The following is a 12,838-nucleotide window of genomic DNA, read 5'->3' on the forward strand; positions in this document are numbered from 1 at the left end:
TTCTGACAATTAAGTTCATGAACTCATCCTAGCAAAAGTGCTACACACCTCATTGCTGAATATCACTACGATCACCTTGGAAATACTCCCCTTGGGAAGCTATGCACAGATGTCAGCACCTAGTCCACCCTTCAAAGCAATTTTGGAACTCTTTTTCTGGAATGGCCATCAGAGCTATTGTCGTATTACCCTTGATGTCCTGAAAGTCATCAAAATGTCTTCCGTTCAATATCTCCTTTATCTTGGGGTAAAGAAAGAAGTCATTGGGGGCCAGATCAGGTGAGTAGGGAGGGTGTTCCAATACAGTTATTTGTTTACTGGCTAAAAACTCCCTCACAGACAGTGCCATGTGAGTTGGTGCATTGTCGTGATGCAAGAGCCATGAATTGTTAGCGAAAAGTTCAGGTCGTCTAACTTTTTCACGCAGCCTGTTCAGCACTTCCAAACAGTAAACTTGGTTAATTGTTTGTCCAGTTGGTACAAATTCATAATGAATAATCCCTCTAACATCAAAAAAGGTTAGCAACATTGTTGCAACAAGGCAGGGAACTTAATTGTCAGACCTCCTATATACAGATTTTATACATACACACACACACACACACACACAGTGGAATATTACTCGACTATAAAAAAAAAGAATGAAATGTTACCATTTGCAACAACATGAACGTACCTAGAGGGTATTAGGCTAAGTGAAAGAAGTGAGAGAGAAAGACAAATACCATATGATTTCACTTATATGTGGAATCTGAAGAACAAAATACGTGAACAAACAAAATAGAAACAGGCTCATAGAGAACAAACTGATGATTACCAGATGGGAGGGGGATTTGGGGGCTGGGTGAAAAAGGTGAAGAGATTAAGAAGTACAAATTTGTAGTTACCTAACAGTCATGGGGATGTAAAAGTACAACATAAAGAATATAGTCAATAATATTGTAATAACTATGTATGTTGCTGGGGGATCACTTCATAAATTATATAAATGTCTAACCACTAGGTTGTACACCTAAAACTAATATAAAATAATACTGAATGTCAACTGTAATTAAAAAAACAACAACAAAGATATACAACAGAAATCACATGTGGCTCACAAAGCCTAAAATATTTACCTGGCACTTTACAAAAAGGTTACTAACCCATTGCTCTAGATTATAGAGTTAAATAGTCTGATTCCAAAACTAAACCTGTAAATCAGGGTTTCTCAACCTTAATATGATGGACATTTCAAGCTGGATAAGTCTTTGTCACTGGACGCTGTCCTGTTCACTGTAGGTTAGTAGCATCTCTGATCTCTATCTACTAGATGCCCTATGACAACCAAAACTCTCTCCAGACATTGCCAAATGGACCCTGGGCAGCAAAACCATCCCTGTTGATAACCACTGATCTCAATGGTCTTCAGACAGATGGATGTGTACCCCTGGGGTACATGAAGACTTTTTAAGGGAACATGTTTTCCAATATGCATAATTTTAAGAAAAAGGCTTCCCGATCCCTCCCCCTTCCATTTAGTACTCCTCACTGAAAATGACTTGCCTCAGAATATGCCTGCAGTCCAGTAGTCAGGCTGTTTGTTTGTTTTTTTCCCTCTCCTAGGCTCTTTTCACAATCTTCCCACTTTACAAAATAAAGTGATACCTTTCACCCATTCCTATTTTTACTATGGTTCATTACCCCAGGATGGAAAAGCCCTCTAGAGTGGAACAGCCTCAAAAAAGTCAAAGGTGTCAATTTTAATTTAGGCACAACTCCAACTATCCATCTCATTAAGACATAAATTTCCACTGAACACCTACTTTTCATATTTAATTACTATATCAAAATCCATCAGGCATGATGATGCTCTGACCAATTATTACCACTTCTATTAACTCAATTGAGAAGAAAAATAACTCCTAGAGCTAGTCATAAGAAAATTTTAAAACTAGTTTCCACTTATACAAACATTTTTATTAAAGACATGTATAACAATAAAAACCTTTCAAGCATAAATAAATGACATTAAGGTAACTTTCTGGGGTGTGGGGGGTAAAAATCAAAGTACAATTTCAAGAAAAAGGAACCATGTAAAATATCATTTTTTAAAAAATTGATGGTGATGGATATGAAAGTGCAGTATTTCACTCCTTTGGATACAGTTAAGAGTGATGTACCAAATTAATGGTACATAAATGTCAGTATCAATACTATGTGGAAAAATGCATCCTTTGCAGCTACCTAAAATAGGATGTAAAATATTTTAAATCAACCTAAACGTGCAAGGGGGGCAGTTTTACAAAAATTATTTTGGGGGTTCACAAGTAAATTAAAAGTACTGCTCTAAAACCACTTACTATTATATATTGCAAACATAAAATGCACATGGTCTGGCCCTTAGAAGCACCATAATTTACTACCTCTTTGGATGTGTGTGGCACTGTTCTAAGCTTCATTTAATTTCATATATTTGGAGGTTAAGATCTGATTTATAAAATGTTTTACAAACACTGAGCTGCTTGCCCAACGACAGAGCTAGTAAATGTAAGAGACAAAAAAGTCAGGCTCCACAGACATTTGTCAAGAAAATGAAAATGTTTGATTCGAAAGGTAAAGCTGCTACTAGGCTTACAAGTTAGCGGAATGAGGGTGGGGTGAAGGAAACCTGGGAACGTTTTAGGGTAGAAAGGCATTTGGCTTAAGCCTTAAATAGGTACCACTTGAAGGCAGAAGGCGGTATGATAAAGGAACTCTAGATAGAAACATTAAATAAATTAAACATTACCTACACCATATATTATTATCATATAATCATCTTAAATCACAAATCAAAACCTGGTTCCAGATACCAATGGTGCATTTATCTTTTTAAATGTTCTAATAAAAGTAATAAAATGTGTGCTTCAAACAACTGTGTGTGCGAGCGCGTGCTTTGGAAAACAGGAGCAAAAGTTAAATTCTGAACCGAACACCTGACAACTTAACTCAGTCCCATAAACACAGAAAATAGTAACAACCATGCTAACGGTCAACATCACAAGTAGGCTTTAATAATACAGCATTTATCTCCCTAGAGCGAGCAGCAGATGATGCCCTAACTGACCCTTGCATCTCAACTCATTCGGGCGGGTGAGGGGAGCCCCACCAGTGAGCCGGAATTCACATAAGAGAAAAGTTTCCAGTTTCAAACAGGTTTCTTATCAAGTCACCAAATGAGGTGTGTTATTATGAAGGAGAGCGAATCAAACCCCAGCTCCATGTATAACTGGGGACATTCTTATATTACCTGTTTTGGGTAGTGCTTTTGTGAATTTCAAAAAAAAAACCGTTGAGTTCTTAAATACTTAAAGCAGTATTTCAGAGGCAACAACAGTCTTGAAGGCAAAATTCATTAAATTACAACACAATAAAGCCAATTTCCATGATCCTCGAGAGACAGTAGAGCAATTCATTACAATTAGAGTGGAAAACTGAGCCAACCCCACTGTAACGCAATAATGCCGCGTCACGAACAGCGTGCATTCCAAGAGAAACTTTTTCCAGACACAGAAATTAGGTCGGAGGGATCCCCTGCGGAGCTCAACCCCTAATAAACACAAGGGTATTCGAAGGGTAAAATCGCGCGCTGTCCATTCCCAATATCACTGCTGTTAGTTGCGGACGTTTTTGTAAAGAAAGGATACCAGCTTTCCACGAAGCTGTAAGCGCTGGGTGAGGGTGAATAATCACAGCGACTTTCGAAGCCAAAGTAAACAGCGGAGGCGGGGCAGCAGGACGGGTCCCCAGAGACGCATTCCAGGAATAACGCCATCCTAAGACCTGGGGCAAAAGGGCAGAGCTCACCGGCCCATCAGTAACTACGGGGAGGGGGCACGGAGGGAGTGCGAAGGTTCCAGAAATATGAGACAGGAGTTAACTACCAACTTCTCAAACTATTCGCTCTCGACATTGCTCCTTTCAACGAAAAGTGTCATCTCTGAGCCTTGGACGCTGGCCCCTGGCCGCCTCTGCCCTCGCCCCCCCCCCCCAGTCCACCGGGCCAGGCCGCGGGGCCCCCGGAGCTCACACCGCCGCCCGCCTCGGGAGGGGGCCCCCACCGGCCGCTGCCCCACCTGTGCCTTCCAGACCTCGGGAGCTTCGGCGCCGTCCGGAAAGCTCCGCGAGCCCGGCCGCGGCCAAGAGGCCGGCTTCCCCAATCGCAACGCCGCTGCGAAGCTCTCTCTCGAACCGGTGTCGTCGAGGTTGTCAGCGCCCCGCACGCATGCGCGCGCGCAGCCGCAGGCCCGCACTCACAAAGCCTAACCAACCGCGCGTGCCCGAGCGCGCACGTCACGCAACCGCGGCCGCCGTGCGGGGCTGCCCTCGCTCCGCGTAGGGGCCTGGCGCGCCGCCGCCACCGGTCCGCGCTCACGTGACGGGGTCCGCGCTCACGTGACGGGCCCTTGGCCGTCTTCCCAACCGGCTGGTTCCCGCCAGCCCAGCCTAACTTCTGTCTGCTCGGACCTTGTAAATGGTATATGGGGTGACGTCAGTCCTGGAGTCACCGCAAAACCCCCGGGGGATGAAAAGGGATGAAGGCGGAAGGCCCCAAGAGAACTACGTGAGCCAGCGGCTCGGCGCAGAGCCACAGTCAGGGTCCTCCAGCGGCCACAGCGGCAGCCCCCGCGCCTGCGTAATCTCTTTCAGACCCGCGGAACCGGGAGCGTGGAGTGACTGGGACAGAGGCGTGGGCGGTGCGCGGTGACGGCTGGGGGGCAGCCCTGGGCACAGTGCGCGTGGGAGAACGAAGGCTGATTCTCTCAGCCTTTCTGGAACCTGTATGACTAATGTCTCCAAAAAGGACACTTCCCAAAGCCCACATGCACAGCATGATAAACGGCTCAGGGTGTACACGTGTTGTGTGCTGAAAGTCTGTTCAATAAGGTGAAAAAAGAAACGGAAAAACCGCTGATTTCCTGACTCCGAAGTATAAAGGGCAACTGTGCTAATACCATTGATGATTATGGACGGCTGAAAGGGGAAAATCAAAGTGAACATACTCTGCCTTTCTTCAAAAGTTCTTTAAAATTAGTAAATGCTGTAGATGACAGATTTTATACTCTTGAATAGATACGTTTTAAAAAATTATATATGTACACGTATATACATACTTATATATTTAGTGCCCTGAGCATTTAAGACTAACTTGTTTAAGAATGGCAGTGACTTAATTCCAGGTGAATTTTTAGTCCTCTCAATCAAAATTAGTGATTGTGACTGTTGGATGACCACTGAGGAAAGCTTGTAAATTTAAAATTAGTCATTCGGTAGTTCCCACAAATCTCAGAAAGGTAACAGTGGGTCATCCCAAAGGGAAAAACCTATTAGGGAGGTATACATTAATACTGTAGTTTTCAATCATTTTGCTTTTCTATCCCCTAAAAGAATTCTGAAAAACTGTGACTATGTACCTTCTCCCTCACCTTTTAGAATGACCAGAATTTTTCATCTGATTTAAATAGTTGCAAAGGAGGCAAATTGTTTTACTGTATATTGACATTTTAAAATAAACCAGTTACATAACTCTTAAATGTAGCCAGTGGAACCTAAACAGCAGGCAATTTGATATCCACCATCAAGTTTTAAGCTTTTCTTTCATAAGAGGAAATTTTACATCATTTTATTCTTGAACTAATATTTCCACATCACTTCATGAAATTTTATCCCAATATAATATTTCTTTATTCTGGAAAATCTTTTACTGATCACCTACCATATTTTTCTGCATCATAAATAAGTACATAAATTTAAACCTAAAATTTTTGCAATAGCCATAAAAGTTAAAACTACCTAAAAATGTAACATTTCTATATACAATATCATTTTATATATAGAAAACCCTAAAATTTACTACAAAGCTACAAAAACTAATCAAGTCTGTTAAAGTTGCAGGATAAAAGACCAATATACAAAAATTGACAGTATTTCTATACAGTTACATTCCAAAAATGAAATTAAGAATTTCATTGACAATGTTATCAAGAACAAAATACTTGAGAATAAATTTAACAAAATAAGTGCAAGACTTATACACCCAAAACTATAAAACATTTTTGAGATGATTTAAAGAAGACCTAAATGAATGGAAAGACACTTCATAGTCATTGATTGAAATAAATATTGTCACAATTGCAATACTCCTCAAATTAATCTACAGAAGCAACACATTTCCTACCAAAATCCCAGATGACTTATTTTTCAGAAACTGGCAAACTAATTCTAAATTCACATGGAAATGTAAAGGATCCAAAATAGCAAAAACAATCTTGAAAAAGAAGTTGGAGGACTTATACTTCCTTATTTCAAAATTTACTCCAAAGCGAAAGTAATCAATTCAGTATATTACTGGCATAAGGACAGACATATGTGGGATAGAATTAATCAATGAAATAGAAGAGCCCAGAAATAAGCCCTTGCATTTATAGTTAACTTTCAAGAAAAGCACCAATAAAATGCAATGGGAAAGAAACAGTATTTTCAAGAAATAGAACAATTGGAAATCCACTCAAAAAGGTGAATTTGGACCCTACTTCACATCATACTCAAAAATTAACACAAAATGGATAAACAGACCTAAATATAAGAGCTAAAACTATAAAACTCTTAGAAGAAAACATAAATCTTTATAAACTTAGGTTAAGCAATGATTTCTTAGATGTGACCCGAAAATGTAAGCAATAAAAAAAAATGGTAAATTGTACTTCATCAAAATTAAAACCTTTTGCTCTTCAAAAGACATCACCAAGAAATTGGAAGTACAACCCATAGCCTATAAAAATATTAGTAAATCATTATATCCAGCATGTATCTAAAATATGAAAGAACTCTTATAACTCAATAATTGATAAGTAATGCATTTCAAAAATGAAAAAATAATTTGAATAGACATTTCTCCAAAGATATATGAAAGGCCAGAAACCACATGAAAAGATGCTCAATGTCATTAGTCTTTAGGAAATGTAAATTTAAAAAAAAAATTTTGAATGACACTTCCCCACTGGAATGGCTGTAATAAAAAAGGTAGATATTAACAAGTATTGGCAAGGATGTAGAGAAACTCAAGCCCTCATGCAATACTGGTAGCAATGTAAAATGATACACCCATGTTTTTGATAAACAATTTGCCTGTTTCTTAAAAAATTATACATAGTTGTATACATATAATATGTGACCTAGCAATTACACTTATAGTTGGAATTGTATAAACGTATATTTTCAGTCCTCTTGGTTCAAAAAATCAAGTAATGCTGCTGTTATAAAACTCCTTCCACTTCTATTTATTAATTTGGTTTAGGTGGATAGAGTTTCTCAGCTTTCATATCTATAAATATGAAAATTGAAAAAGAATTGATGCTAAATCCTGTTTGTTCTGGAAATAGAATACATGTAATACAAATAATAATACAAATACTTGTACATACATATCAAATGGACAAGTATACTTGACAGAAATATTCATAGGAACATTGTTTTAAAACAGCCAAAAAGTGAAAACAACGTAAATGTTGATGAACTGATGAATAGATTTTTGAAAATGTGGTATATATCCATACAATGGAATATTGTTCAGTCCCCAAAATGAATGAAATACTGATATATGCTACAACATGGATGAACCTCAAAGACATTATGCTCAGTGAAAGCAGACATGAACATATATTGTATTATTCCATTATTATGAATATTTTTTAAAGGCAGTTCTACAGAGGCAGAAAGTGGTTGCTTAGGGTTGGGTTGGTAACTGGAATTGACTGTAAATGGGCCAAAGTTTTCTTTTTAAAATATGGAAATGTTCCAAAATTAGATTGTGATAATAGTTGTACAACTCTAAATATAATAAAATCATTGAATTGTACATTTAAAATGAGTGAATTTTTATGGCACAAAATTATACTTAAAGCAGTTTTAAAATGATCACCTGGATTGAGTGATTATTATAATTATTTGTATTATATGTATTCTAAGCTTGGATAAATATTTATTGAATAGAAGTATATATTTATTGGAAATACATCTTGAGGTGAAAGGGAGTTTTTCATTGAATTCACATATTTGTGGATGATTATCATTTATTTCTAGAACAGGACAGGATTCAGCATCAATTCTATTCTAATTTTAATATTTATAAATGTAAAGGCTGAGAAACTCTGTCCACATAACCAAAATAATATCAACAGAAAGAATTTTATAACAGCATTGTCACTCAATTCTTTGAACTACAGATGGTAACCACCTTATGATGCTTTGACTTATGATTTTTTGACTTTATGATGACACAAAAGTGATATGCGTTCAGTAGACACTATACTTCAAATTTTGAATTTTGACCTTTCCCAGGCCTAGCAATATGTGGTACGATACTGTCTCACGAGGCTGGGAAGTGGCAGCAGGCCTCAGCTCCCAGTCAGCCTCTCAATCAGCAGGGTAAACAACTGCTACTCCTCAGTACTGTGTTGCCAGTGTTTTTTGGATATCGTGTTTTGTGTGGGCAAGATAATCGCCCAATAGTAAGACAAAGCCAAGGGTTATATTGCTTTCTGAAGGTGTCCTACAGTGCACAGCGTCAGAAATATGTGGGTGGAGGAGCAACAACGTTTGATACACGGGGCTAGAAGCTAATCAATGGAAAATGTATTCCAGTCATCAGATTTGTAAAACTGTAATCAAATAATTTGGTTCTCATCAATAGTCAATACCTATATTAGTGGTTTGTATAAATTTGACAGTTATAAAAATTTATATGACATTATCAATATTGAATTATGAAACTAAAATAAACATTCCTATATTGTTAAAACTAATCTTGATAAACCATGCTAGAGGAAAAAACTGAATTCTCCCTTTATTTGCTCTATGGAATATATTGCAAAATCACAATCAAGTAATCAGAGTATAGAGCCAAGAAAGATAGGAAAACAAGTTGTCGAGCGGGGCGGCCTGCGGGGCCTCTAGTCCCGCTCCCCACATAAGAACGCAGGATATGGCTAGGCCAAAAAGGAGCCATAGGTAGGGGAGTCATACCACGATAGTCTCCCTGGAGGCTGGAGTCACACAACCTGCAACCTGCCGTAAGCTTCTCTGCCTGCCAACCAACCGACTGACCCACTCGATTCCCAACTCTCAACTCGACTCACCAGCGCAGCCCCGACAGTTATATCAGTGGCTAATTGGCTCACTGGTTACAGCTGATGGCCAATTAGCCACAGCTGACGGCCATCTACTACCCGAGCCAGCACCTTTCCACGTGAGGCCGAGAGCCCGGAAACTGCTCTCTGGGACTCTGTCCCACACAAGTATCATGGGATATGTCAAACACCTAATTAATAAAATAATTATGGTTTTATTTCTGAATTTGGTAATGTCTGTAGTATTTGTCAGCTTTTTAAAATTTGTAATTTGTGTGATTTATTTTTTCATTCAAAATAAATATTTACTTTTGTTTCTAATTTTGTATTTTCTCAGAAGGCCACCCACATTGTAAAAGCAGCAAGCACTACACACCTGGATCTTCCCCTGTGGCTTAGGGTGAAGTGGTACTTGAGATTAGCAGAAAATAATTGCTTATATTTAAAAACATGTAAAAAGCCATTTTTAACATACATTAATCTTGCTGAGATAAAAACAAAGAGTCAAATAGTCAAAACAAACTAACAAGGATCAGAGTTTTCATCCAGTGTTAAACTTTACTAATAATTTTAAAGAATACAGGTGACTATGAGACACACAGAAATAATGGAGATGTCTGAAACCACCAACCGAGCTCCCAGGTTTTCCCACACCACCTAAGAAATCTGCCTGGCCCAGATCTAGCCCTCGAGGTAGCTAAGAAAGGTATCACATAAAACTATTTCAGTCACGAACTCTCTCCAATTTATACTGAGATAATTACATGACAGACACTGACATTTTCCAGTGGGCCATTCCACGTGCATCCATAAATTCCAGGTTTCTTTACCTTAAATCATCATGTACACAGAAAGCAGATGAGGCATACCCTGCTAAAAGCATTTCATAGGTAAGAACTCTCCATTATCTTTCCACCAATATATATCTTGTGAAACCGAAGGTCCTAATTTAATGCATGCTTTTACTATGTAGCCCCAGCATGCTATTCAGTTTCTTCACAGCATGCCCCATAAGCTTTAGCCCTTTCCCTTACTAGTCATTAACCCCCTGAGGCAGCCACAAACTATGGCCGTACCTTGCCTAAGGGTCACAATATATGGGTTTGTAATGCCGGGTCTCAACTCCCAACAGGTGAACGCAGGATATGGTGAGGATAAAAAAGGAACAACGGAACCATGGATAGGGGATTCATACCACTATATTTTCAATGGTGGCTGGTTGAAACACAAGAAGCAAACATCCGCCAGTGCCACAAGGGGTCTTCCCGTACCAGTCTCGCTGGTGGCTGGGTGAGACAGAAGTAGGATCCACACCATCTGCAATCTGCAATCAGCGCTTGCTAGCATAGCCATGGCAGTTATACAAACAATAGTGGCTAATGGCCAACTGGTTACAGCTGATGGCCATCTAATAATGAAGCCAGCACCTTTCCACATGAGGCCGAGAGCCTGGAAACTCTCTGGAACTCTGTCCCTACAGGGTTTCTGTTAAGCTAAAGACAATATCTTGGCCTAAGTTATGTTTCAGCTCCTGAGCCCTAAGGTGGAAGAACCCCCTGGGTACTTTTCCATGAAATCAGACATGGACGCAGAGCAGATCTCAGAGCTGTCCTCAAGACCTGAAGAAATAATTCATTTCTCTTACCCCACTTCTGACCAATCAGCTCCCAACACAACCACAACCCACGGTGTCTTGTGATTTTGCAACATACAATCTGTACCGTACATGACGTCGGGCTTTTGAGGATTATCTTCTTGTTTTCCCTGGTGGCGCCATTCATAATAAAATAGCCAGTCTTTCTCCACTGCAGTTCTCAATGTTTAATGTTTGGCTATGCTAGCGCTGGGTGGATGAACTCCTTCTGTTTGATAACATTTGGTCTAATTAGCATGTTTGCAAGGAGATTTGATTTGGTTATTTCCACCTGGGCAATGCACCCTGGGCTGCGTATTTCTGGTGTAAAGGGGAATAAGCTTTAATATGAAAGGACAAGTAGGAAAAGAGATGCTAGGAAATATCACATAAGAAATTGAAATCTGGAAATTGACTATCTGAAAACTTTTTTGTCCTTGTAAAGTCTTCGCATACCTCCAGTGGTATGTGCACCCCCACTTTTAAGATGTTAATACATATCACATACCTGCAGCTGAGTGACTAAGACCACTGCTTCTGGAATCCAAGCCACTGGGTTGGAATCCACCTTCATTTCACAGTTGCTATTATTATACTTAACCATTCAGAGCCTGTTTTCTCATCTGTAATATGGGGTAAGACCTATCTCATAGAATAGGTACCTAACTTAACTGAAATAACTCATTTAAAGTTGGTGCTCAATAAGTATCACTAATGACATTTATATTCTCTTGATAAAATTCTTTAATGATTGGCAGGTTTTGTTCTAAGCAAACCTGAATACTTTGTTTGTCTTCATTAAGAGTGATGAAGGTATTTTCTTTTATTCAAGAATTTACTTCACAGAGGCAGCCGATTAGTTCAGTTGGTTAGAGAGTGAGCACTGAACAACAGGGTTGCTGGTTCGATTCCCACATGGGCCAGTGAGCTGCACCCTCCACTAGATTGAAGACAATAAGCTGCTGCTGAGCTTACGGAGGGGTGGCCGCATGGCTCAGTTGGTTAGAGCGCGAGCTCTCAACAACAAGGTTATTATCGGTTCAAACTGCGGAAAACGGCGACTGGATTTAGAGCTGAGCTTCACCCTCCACCACTAGATTGAAGGACAACTACTTGGAGCTGATGGGCCCTGGAGAAACACACTGTCCCCAATAAAATTCTTTTTTTTTTTAAAAAAGAATTTACTTCACAGTAAAAAAACAAGTAAATGTGAGTTCCATTTTAACCCTGTCACAGTGCCACTAATAAAAAGAGTAATACTATATACATAGCATTGTTTTGAAAACACAAATGTTCTCAGAAGAAAAATCTACTTGTTAGTGGACTTTATGAATGATATATGCCTAGTTAAGTATTTAGGCATGTAAGAGCTATTACAATTACAATTCCTGGGTGATAATGTTAAAGACTTTTGAGTAGAAGCCTGCATTTTAGTTAGATGAATGTGCTAAATCTTTTATCATAAATTATACTCCATTCAGTTTTATCTGGGTAGTCCAGTTTATTTTATCCACATACTGAAAATACATTGCATTTTGTCTCTTCATCTATTACATAATATTGTCAGGGGGTATTAGCAAACCCAGAGAATGTATCACATAATTAGGAATATCATTTAAATGAAGACTGTCCAAATTACTTTAGACATGAATTGAGTTAGATGTTAGTGCATACATCTCATGAATGGATTAGGTTATCGCTGGTGATATAATCTAATTGCTCCAAGCTCCTGCTGAAATCAGTAGGATAACTCAGTATAAAATAAACTTCCTGGTAAGTACATTACATTGAGAGCTAACGTGATAATAATATTCTAAAAGTCCTACATGAGGCTAGGTCTTCAATCTATGATTTCATTACATTTTTCTTCCTTAAACTGTTAGTACATGATAAGCATGCATTTGACAAAATATCAATAATTGTAATGTTCTTAGTACAGTATAATTTTCCTTTTGCAGACCAAATAGTGGATGATGGACAAATGCAATATTTTAAAGTTGAAGAATAAAGAGATAAAAGTAATTTCTTACTCTTTGATTTAGAGATACATATGTAG

The 12,838-nt window shown here is 38.8% G+C and overlaps 1 protein-coding gene across 4 annotated transcripts in view; it reads right to left on the bottom strand.

The window, feature by feature from the left end:
- SPART (spartin) overlaps positions 1 to 12,838 on the bottom strand; it is a 69,083-nt gene that overhangs the window by 39,022 nt on the left and 17,223 nt on the right. For 2 of the 4 annotated variants that reach the window (XR_013993253.1, XM_081047047.1), the window contains exon 1: positions 4,098 to 4,394. The exons of 1 other annotated variant lie outside the window; for it this stretch is intronic. The gene's annotated coding sequence lies outside the window, so the exon portion shown is untranslated. Of the gene's footprint in view, positions 1 to 4,097; positions 4,402 to 12,838 lie in introns of those variants that run through there. One more of the 4 variants, XM_081047048.1, reaches the window with a different exon arrangement.

The sequence above is a fragment of the Rhinolophus hipposideros genome, assembly GCF_964194185.1.
Source record: "Rhinolophus hipposideros genome assembly, chromosome: 4".
Lineage (NCBI taxonomy): Eukaryota > Metazoa > Chordata > Mammalia > Chiroptera > Rhinolophidae > Rhinolophus > Rhinolophus hipposideros.